This window comes from Crinia signifera, chromosome 7, assembly GCF_055691185.1.
Source record: "Crinia signifera chromosome 7, ASM5569118v1, whole genome shotgun sequence".
Lineage (NCBI taxonomy): Eukaryota > Metazoa > Chordata > Amphibia > Anura > Myobatrachidae > Crinia > Crinia signifera.
In genome coordinates, this window is record NC_139223.1 from 47,637,816 (window position 1) to 47,648,546 (window position 10,731).

The following is a 10,731-nucleotide window of genomic DNA, read 5'->3' on the forward strand; positions in this document are numbered from 1 at the left end:
TTAAATGAAGTAATTTGGGGGGAATGGGAGTTCTAGTTCAGATTTGATATTGCTATGGGCAACCAATCAGATGCTATCTATTATTTTCTAGAAGGTGCGAAATAAATAAGAAGTAGATTCTGATTGGCTGGCCATAGCAACATCTGATCTGAACTAGAACTCCCATATTTGTAAATGTACCCCATTTGTGCTGAGAAGTCATCCTTATGTTCAGTGTGGTGAGGGACTGGATCTGCTTCTATTTGTTCACATATTTTATGACAGGCCGCCACCTGCACTGGTTTTGTGTGATACATTGACCATCAATAATTTGCGTGCGAATAGCCCCACCGCTTTGCGAATGGATGTTTTGCATAAACATCCATTAGCAGCGTAGCTGGTGGGGCCGAAATCATCGATGGTCGCCGACCATCGAATGATTTCTACCCTGCTTGCAAATCAGTCTGGGCTGCAGTGTCCGGTCTGAGAACTGGCGGATGGCTGACGTACTGCCTGACGCATCAGCCTAGGCGGCTGCCTGCGTTCACATGGGTATGCCCAACGGTCCGTCCGTCCCCCCCCCCCCCCCCCCCCCGTGCAAGTGCCACAGTGACTATGCAAGTCGCCGAAGGCACCCGCACAGCAGCTCTGCACATGCGCATATGTGAATATGCCCATGTGCAGTCAGAACACATTGATCCCCGGTGCAAACATGCTGGGGACCGAGTCAATTAGAATGATACAATATCACCGATTCCTCACCAGCAGGGGTGGCCATACCTGTCCTCAAGATCTACCAACGGTGCATGTTTTCCAGGCAACCTGTGGATCTATAGTAGGAATGAATGCAGCAGGTTTGAAAATGTGACCGTTGGTATTGACTACAGCTGTGCACCAGCTAGGTGATCTGGAAAACATGGACCGTTGGTAGATCTCGAGGACCGGTTGGGCCACCCCTGCTCTCCAGTATACCATACTGCGCGGACACATAGCAATGCATGGCGGTGTAGATAGCTCCTTTGCTAATGCAATAAGTAAATGGTGAAGTTGCAGTCAATTAGGTAATATGAACACTAGGAAAGTCTCACACCGGGTACACACCAGCAATAATAATAATCATTGTTGAGGTGCCTACAGGATAGATTGTAAGCTTGCGAGCAGGGCCCTCCTACCATTTGGACTGCCTGTAACTACCTTGTTTGTTTTATCCCTATTTCTAGACGTAAAGCGCCACAGAACCTGCTGCGCTGTATAAGAAGCTGTTACTGAATAAAATAATACACCACGAAAGTCATATAGAAGATATCTTTCTGGGTCTGACGCCACTATCTCCCCAGGGCCTCTTATGTGGATTTGTAAAACACATAAAAGAAAAATAACACTGACAGATAAGTACATACATATGTATTTACATGGATATTAGTAATTGCAGCATCTACTTCTTATGCTCCCTGTCTGGCTGTTGCAGAGCCTCATCTCCTGCCCGGACCCAGCACTGCGAATCCTGTTCACCTCATCTCGTAGGTCTGATGCCAGCAATCCTCTGCAGTGTCCTGGGTAATCCGCTGGTGGGATGCCTTCTGCTAAATACTTCCTAGTTGTGTGAGTGGTGACAAGGTCCGGTATGTTCTCCACCTGCAAACTCTCACTGACACTTGTGCAAAGTGCCTGCACAGTTCTACACCTGTCACCTCCTAGGTGTGACCTGCACCTCTCACGCACAGTATGACCGCTTCCCTGATGTATTCACTGTAACTGTGATCAGCATCTGTTCACCACTTGTCATTGCACCAATCACTAATTACCCTCATCTGTCAATCACCAGAAACCCACGTACACAACAAGTCAATTCAGATAATGTATTGTCATTACGACATTACACAAATGCATTGCATAATGTACGTTACAGTGTAATATACTAACAACTCATACAACCATGTTAAAAATTGAAGCTAAAAATGACGGAGGGAAAGCATTAGGTCGACGCAAGCATTCAGACAATGGGAAGGTTGACAGTCTTAAAAGGTCAGCATGAGCTTTTCACATTTTTGGGAGCCGACAAGTGCCGACAGGCGGTATTTCATGCCCTATCATCCACTATGGCGTGGTGGGAGAATAAAATAAGGCGCAGTGCCCGAAGCATGACAAGTGTATCGAGCCATGCGAGGGGATGCGGTACAATTTGATATTGTCCATGTTGACTGTGTTGACATTCATGTAAAAAAAGTAAAATATTCATGTCAACCTTTTGACTGTCAACATTAGCCATGTCGACCTATTCCAGGTGTCAACCTAAGCCCTGTCAAACTTCAGTGGTCGACCCAATGCATGTCGACCTAAATTTGGTCGACACAATGACCCATACCCAAGGAAAGAAGCTTTATTGCGAGATAGCGGCCCCACTTTCCGGAGCTCTGCATCTTGACCACCTGCCGGTCTATATACTTACGGCTGGAAGACTCCCTGCTGGTCTTCGTCCTTGGGTGCATCGTGCACAGTGTAAGCGCCCTCCGTTTCGCTGTGTCATTTGGCTCCGCACTGGTCCTAGTAGCGTAATGGTGCTGCGCAGTTTGCGCTTCCTGCCACCGATGCCATCTTGGATTTTGCTGTTGAGCACTTACAATGCCAGTTCTTGATGCTCCCTCTCTCCTCTGTGTGCCTAGGTCCTGTGTGCCAAACAGTCCTGCTTTCTGGTGGACAGTGGCACAGTGCTGCTGTACCATCGCTGACTGGAAGCACAGAGCTGCTGGCTGCACAATCCACAGGGCTGCAGGTGGGTTGAGCAGCTGCTCATTCACTTAAAGTGACAGGCACCTCCCTACATTCTGTTGTGCCTTTCTATTGTTGGATCTCCCTGCCCTGTCTGCAGATTATTGTTTATAGCTGTTGCTCCTTGATACCCCTTTGCTGGAGCAAACTGCTCTCCTTGGGCTGATGCTCTTCTTGGGCTGTCACGTCACCTTGGACTCGGGCTCTACAAACAAGATTTTGCCACTACTAGAAGTTGTATAGCCGGCTGCTAGTATTCACTGTAGTGCAGTATTCAAGGCTGGAGTCTGCTGCCCCCGTCTGGCTGATTTTGATATCACACTGATATTTGATGCTTTGCTCTTGCACTTTCGCATTGGACACTTTGGGGTAAATCAGCATCAGAATCAGCTTTATTTGCCAGGTAACCTTGCGTATACTTGGAATTTTTGCGGTAACAGTGCAGCATCAAGCAGGGAACACATCTATTTTGACAGAGTTATTAGGTTTTTCATATTTTTGTCATAATACAGCAGTCAAACAGGGATCCAGTCCAGGTTTCGGTTGCCGCTCAGGAGTCAGCGCTGCCAAGCTGATGAGGTTGCACCTGTGACGTGCCTTTAAAAATGGGCCCTGTAGACCAGTCCAATGCTCCTGATGGTGAACTGGCTGCCCAGGAGAGATGCTTGGGGTGTGGGCTACAGTAGGGGCCATTAGAATTCTGTGTCAAATTGTAAGTTTGTGAACTGCGCTTCTGACTACCTGTATGCGGCTTTGCTGTATCCATGTGAATAAATTACTGCTGCGGAGAAATAAAGATGCGGTTGTACTTTGAGCGAATTGGGATGGGTTTGATAGGTCTACTAGATAAATCTAATAGGTGCTGGCTAGTATGTGATTTGTGAGCCAAAAACAATCTGAACTGACACGTTTCCCCTCCTATATGCATCAGTGGCTTTCTCAAATTATTCTTATTAAAATTAGATTTACCTGTGTCTAGTGCCATCTATTTTTGTACTTTTCATCCCATGGAGATTACTTTGAGTCCAAGCCAGAAAGTCATAGACTTAAGTGGCCCAATACTAGGATGTGTTCATTCCCTTACTCGGGAAAACTCAAATCATACAACATGATATTATTACTCCACCTGAGTTGGTGATAATACAGAGGCCATACCGTATTAGGGCAGCAGTAAAATGGGAGGTTGAGAAGGTACTGCATCTAGGAATCATAGAGGAGTCAAACAATGAATCCTATTCAGTGGCGTAAAAATGGGCCCGCAGACCCCCCAGTGGCTTGGGGGAGCCAGCGCAGATGGAGTCTGCGGGGAGCGCCAGGTCTGTGATGCTGCAGGCAGCTGAGCCTGTGGTGAGAGGGAGCAACGAAGGTGAAACGGTGCCTGCACTCCAGAAGTGATCTTGCTGAAGCGTTCTGAGTGATCTCGAATCGCTCATAAAGCTTCATCTCCCTGTGTATATGCCCCATTAGGTAGGTAGAAAATCTCAGAATTTAGATATTTTCCATATTTATACACTTCTACTGTGCTGTGTGCATTTTGTGCATAATAGATAATACGACTATGGTTATTATGTTTGAAAAGGGCACTACTACTGTATACATTACGGGGAAATTTACTAAGTGAAATGCACCTAAAATAGGTGTATTAGTATAAGCTAAAAATGCCTATTTTAGGTGTATTCGTATTCAGTTTTCTCTAGGCATAAATCCACATCTTCCAAAGCTCTATTTAGCAATGCAGGTTTATAGCTTTTATTTAAAAAAAATTATTTCACAGAAACGGCACATTCGTTAAAGGAGTCACCCTTAGAACAATTTCGTTTTCAATGTATAAAATGGCCTTTTGGAATGTTAGAAATCCAACGGTTAAGATGGTTACTGCTTGGATCGATGTAGGTGTTTCAAAAACCATCAATCAGATGGTTTAGTATAGACTGATGTTTCCAAAGTACCATCTTCGATCATTATTTTTAAATCTAAAAAATGGACCTCCGTTTTACTGGCCATAAAGGTGAGTTTGATATTTAATCTATTTTAATTTAAATAATCCATAAATTCCATACAAACATCACATCATCTATATAGCGCACCAGTGTACCAGGTTAGCACCCCAGCCATGCCCACGCCAGACCATGTCATTCTCCTATCTAGCCATGAAGATGTTTGCATAGCGGGGTGAAAACCTGGTACCCATTGACGTACCAATTTCCAGATTGTAGAAGCCCCCATCGAAATTAAAATAATTATTCAATAATATAAATTCGATACCTTCCAAAATGAAACTCTGTAGATCACTTTCATATCAGCACCTTCAAGTGACTTTCTAATTGCTTCCATCGCTATGTTTAATGATCTTATAAAAAGACATCAGCTATTACAAGTTGATAAGAATTTTCCCAGGTGATGCCTGGGACATGCCAGGGATGTCCTTTAAATTAGACTTATTCTGAAGGACAAAGGGTTGAAGGTGATCCCGGGGACTTGGCAAAATAAAAAACCGCCAGGTCGCGTTCCTTCATGAACTGTGAACTGAGTAGAGCCGCAGAAAACTTTGTTTACTTTCTGCAGCTCCGCCCCCCCCCCCCAAATAGCCAATCAGCAACCAGGGATAGCCTGGCAGGTAAATTATGGAGGGGGGACTTCATTGGCATTACCCTGCTGGCTGGTTGGGCCTGGTGCTGGTTTACAAAATATGGGGGGACCCCTACTCGTTTTTTCCCCCATATTGCCTGGTACTGGTTTTAAAAATCCAGGGGACCCCTATTTTGTTTGTTCCCTGATTTTTTTAAACCAGGACCAGCTCTTTGAGCCTGGGGCTGTTTTTGGTGGCCGTGGGGGGGACCCCATGCCAATTTTTTTAATATATATAATTTTTTATACACTGCAGCCTGCATGGATCTGACTGATCCGTGCAGGCGGCCACTAAATACAAATGCGAATCTGTCAGAATATGCCTATGCCAGTGATAGCTAACCTTGACACTCCAGCTGTTGTTGATCTACACATCCCAGCAAGCCCTTCATCAGTTTTAACATGGCCAAATAGTAAAACTGTAGTAGGGCATGCTGGGATGTGTAGTTCAACAACAGCTGGAGTGTCAAGGTTAGCCATCACTGGCCTACACCATCGGTCAAATATGAATCCGTAAATATGGCAGATTGGTAAATCTGCCCTATTTATGAATCATATTTTGCCAATAATACGGCCATTGGACTTCGTATTCATTCGTATTAAGAATACAAGGTACTTGTGTAATATCTGGGCGCCAGATTTTTTCATTGTATTGCATCGCATCACACTACTTAAGGCATGCAATGCAATGTGATGCAATACAATGCAATGTGATTTTTCATTGTAAAGACCAGATTTTTAATTGTATAGTCACCCATGGGTGATTTCATACCCCCACTATCCAACTACGCACGGAGTTTATTTTATATAGTGTGGCGAGCGCAGCGAGCCACCGAGCCCGAAGCGTGGCGAGCGCAGTGAGCCCCGCGAGGGGACGCAGAATACATGTAAAGTAATCCGCGTCCCCTCGCGGGGTTCGCTGCGCTCGCCACGCTTCGGGCTCGGTGGCTCGCTGTGCTCGCCACACTATATAAAGTCAACTCCATGCGAAGTTGGATAGTGGGGGTATGAAATCACCCATGGGTGACTATACAATTAAAAATCTGGTCTTTACAATAAAAAATCACATTGCATTGCATCGCATTGCATGCCTTAAGTAGTGGCATGCAATGAAAAAATCGGGAGCCCAGATAATACACAAGTACCGAATACAAATACAAATCCAGTCCTGTCCTGAGTCCAGCTATATAAATTCAGTCCTGAGCCGCTGGTGTGCTGGTCAGGACTGGATTTGGAAAAAGGTGTGGAAAACTGACCAAGTGTTTCTTTTCGCAAACCAAAGTCCAGTGCAAAAGTAAAGAATAAATATAAATACATATGAATAGAATTTAAAGTACTCCCCAAAAAAGTATTACTCTTGGCACAGCGAACCGCACACTATGGACTATGGACGTAGCCATAAGGTCATGAGGGCTACGGAAGCCTAATGTATGTATGCACCGGGTACAGATGCCGATGGCACTCTGGGTTTGTTCCAATACAAGCAATATTCTTGTATTAAAATCTGTATCCAGTGTAAATGCTCTTAAGTCTAGTAGTCTCGGCCATGAGGGAGCCCACCCCTATGGAGCTACTGTACAGTAATCTCAGCATGCTGTACATAGGTAAATTGGAAGCAAGGGTAGCCTGTGAATGGCGATGGTGCTTCACATATCTATCGCCACCCAGATGCGAAGCGGTGCAATTACATGCTTTCGCCATAGTGGCGGGACAAATAAGCCAGGCTAGAGGGCGAGAATATATCTGTACTGTTCTCTTTGCCATCTAGGCTTTGTTCTGTTGATGTTGTAGGGGAGAAACCAAAATTCCTGGACTACAGTATTACGCTCTTCTTCAAAATAGCAATCTAACCCATGTCTGGGCGTTTCTTTGCAGAATTTGCCTAATTTTATTTTTTTGTTATATAGTGGTTTATTCCATTATTTCCATCCTTTTATTTAGGTGGCAATTCTGCAACTGGCCATCGATAGTGCTAAGCTATGCAATGGTGGGCCAATCAAAACACAGGGGTGGGGCTTCGTGGGTGTCGGAGCTATGCTCCTCGTCCCGGCTCTCTGTTCCATCGATGAAGGGAAACCATCTGGTTCTCCCCCATCGATGGCAAAAGTATTCGACATTGGTCATGAACCATCAATGATTTTGAATCATTGATGGTCGATGGCCATCCCTAGAGAGGAGACTACAAAAGTCAGCAACGCTGCTGTACATACATGTTCCAGCCTCCTCAGCAGATTCCCAGACACTCTATCACAGAGGGAGTCCAGTGTAACAGGAATATTCTAGGCTGCTTCCTACAATCACTGTAGTTACAGTGCCATCGCTAACAGCATGAGAGGGGGACAGGAGGGAGAATACAGTCTCCTCCCTCTCCTACTCCTATTCCTCTCAGCATGAGAGCTCCCTCTGACTGGAGCCTTGTGTGACACAGTAGTAAAGCCTGCACAGACATATAGCTTAATGCTCACAGCAGTCCTTTTAAATAATATAGTAAAGAAGCAATAACCCTTTTGAATGCCAAGTGGTTTTAACAAAATTGGTTTGAAAAGTGGCAAGCAAACGTTATTCATCACAATGACCTGTAATTTTACCTTATATAGAAAAACGAAAGCTGTTTAAGCAAGGAGGTGACATAAACCTCCGAAGGGGTCTGAGATGCTGGCACTTTAAGTAGCAAGGTCGTTAAGGTGATCTGATAAGGGCAGGAATAGCCAATCAGGGATCAGGGGAGGAGTTGTAGGTGCTATGAGTAGGCAGGAAGTCAGGTGAGCTTCCTCTTTGGAACAATTTTCCCCACCCACCCACCCCCTTCCCTGTTTTCTATTTCTCGGATGCGCTCTCCTGACATCGATATGTCGTTAGCACATGCCCCTGGACAGGGGATGGGCTGCACCATCTGCACGGGTGGGATGCGATGGGAGAGTTGATCACCAGCGGTGTCTGAATGATGTGTGGTGATCCTACCCCCTCATTTCTATAACCGTTCTTTAGTGCCGCCACCATTTATAGTCAGATATAGCTGTCAAGCAATAAATTTGACATTCAGTTTTGAAACGCCAGCACTTGTGTCTGTTAATAAGGTTTAAAATAAGTTTGTTTAAAGTGTATGCATAAAGATACCCGATGGTGAGTTTAAGAAAATAAAATCTTTTTTTTTTACACAATATTTTTTATTTGAATTGATATAACAAATGTGAGCGACGCTGGAATTTTTTGCAGATATTTTGAACATCTCTCACAGAGATATTGGCACTCAAAGGATTAAAAGCTACTGCCTCACAAGAGGTTGATGCAGGGTTGCCTACTTTCTGGCTGACCTCTCCGGGGGAGGACAGCCAGTACCTTGAGGTAGAGGGGCGGGGCTGCTGAAGGGATAAGAAAAGGGTTGGATGGGGTGGAGCTAAAGAGGATTGTCATGTCTTGGGGGCGTGGCCAACGAGATTGTATTGCACAGCATAGGGCGGCGCTACAAAATACGGTTCACAAAATCATTCCTACAGTCCCCCCGTCAAGGGGGTGTGTGTGTGTGTGTGTGTGTGTGTGTGTGTGCCACAGGAGATGGCCAGGATTCCGGGAGGTTTCCCCAATTTCCAGGGCCTGGGAGGGGGAACCACTTTCTGGTACTTTCCCAGCCATTCCGGGAGGGTAGGCAACCCTGAGTTGACGTGATTGTTCCAATACAATCTTGGTGCTGTACAAGTGGGGTTTATTTGTCCTTTCCATATTTGTGTGGGTTTTCCTTCTGCAAGCTAAACACATACTGGTAGGTTAATAGCGCCTCCCCATGGTTGTCGCAAGCCACCCAATGCTGTGTCCTAGGACGCAGGTCAGATTCCTAATGCAGCATTACTATATAGCGCTATCCCAGTGTCGGACTGGGACATGAAGGACTTATGGGGAATGCAGTGATAGGAAGACCTGTTTATGTTTAGGGGTGTGGCTAATCTCCAGATGGGATGTGGCCAGATGCCACAGATGTTTGACTAACCCTTAGAGAGGACAATATCAATGTATGTTCAGTAAATACTGCTAGTGCATGCATAATAATGCACCAGATTAATAATGGCAATGCACTGTAGAAAATACACCAGGAGGTAGGGCCCCCTAGGGCAGTGGTGCCCCACTGGGGGTTTCCTGTGCAAGTCCAACCCTGGCTCCAACCACATCTGAATAATCCCCATAGACTGTAAAATCCAGTTGCGTAGGGATTGATGCGACGGTTTAAATATTCTCTGTAAAGTGGAATATATTAGAGTGGTGTAAAAAAAAAAAGTGCTATGAATAAAACTGTTAAAAGATAATAAATGCCAGCCCCTATTGAAAGCATTGCCACATGGTGAGATCTTTACCTCCTAATAGTAATGTGTATACCTACCACCTCAGTTATACCTCTCTGGTCATAAAGTGTGAAATGTGCAAAATTCTGTATGCATCTCAATAGGGGCATGTGCATGCAGGGGCACATTTAGAGCCAGATGTATCAAGCTTTAAAAAAGTGATAAAATGGAGAGTGATAAACAACCAGCCAATCAGCTCCTATCTGTCCTGTTACAGACTGTGTTTGAAAAATGACATATAGGAGCTGGTTGTTTATCATTCTCCATTTTATCACTTTTGAAGCTTGATACATCTGGCCCTAACAGAGGAGGGGAGTGGGGACCCAGGTCATAGGTGCAGATTATGTGGGTGCTCAAGGGCCCGAGCACCCACAGGAATTAATGAGCACCCACATTCCCGTAACTCCAGAGTCTCAATGCCGGGCCACTGTATTTGCTTGTTGAGCCTTTCAACATGCTTAAGCACCCACCAGCAAAAACATAAATCAGCACCTCTGACCCAGGTGCAGATTCAGGGTGGGCCCCCTCCTCTCCGTTGTTCTGTAGACTCTGGCTAGAGTCTACAGCGCATGCGCAAGTCTACTGAAACATGGTGCCCACCATGTTCCGGAGACAACATTCAGTACTGCGCATGCACGGTGGCCATTTTGGCTGTGATTTTTGGCCGCTATTGCAGTGGCAGGTGCGGAACTACTGAGGAAGAGGTGAGTATGAAAATATAAGTGTGGTGTGTGTGATGTGGGCCCCTCTGGGCTGAAGGGCCGTGTGCGCTGCGCAAATTGCACCCATTGTGCATGCTTACAATTTAAGAGCAAACGTACAGCAAAATGATGCAAGAAATGCTCCGCACGCTGGCGCAGTAGCCTGCTCCCTCCGCACCAGCCCCATATTTTTCTCTTGCCCTCAGCATAGCACCTACAAATACCACAGTCTCAGCTGAAATAAAGTAATATTAATAATATGATAAAGAGAAGTACAGTTAGAACATGTATTTACCAGCAGGGCAGGTGAGAGGGTCCAG

General features: G+C 45.4%; 1 protein-coding gene across 4 annotated transcripts in view; it reads right to left on the reverse strand.

Annotated features, from left to right (window-relative positions):
• The window catches only part of LOC146020126 (SEC14-like protein 5), a 93,212-nt gene extending 82,481 nt beyond the window's left edge, over positions 1–10,731 (reverse strand). The window contains exon 1 of one of the 4 annotated variants that reach the window (XM_083152986.1): positions 10,707–10,731. The gene's annotated coding sequence lies outside the window, so the exon portion shown is untranslated. Of the gene's footprint in view, positions 1–1,379; positions 1,399–1,491; positions 1,674–2,428; positions 2,963–10,706 lie in introns of those variants that run through there. The other 3 variants (XM_083152983.1, XM_083152984.1, XM_083152987.1) reach the window with 3 other exon arrangements.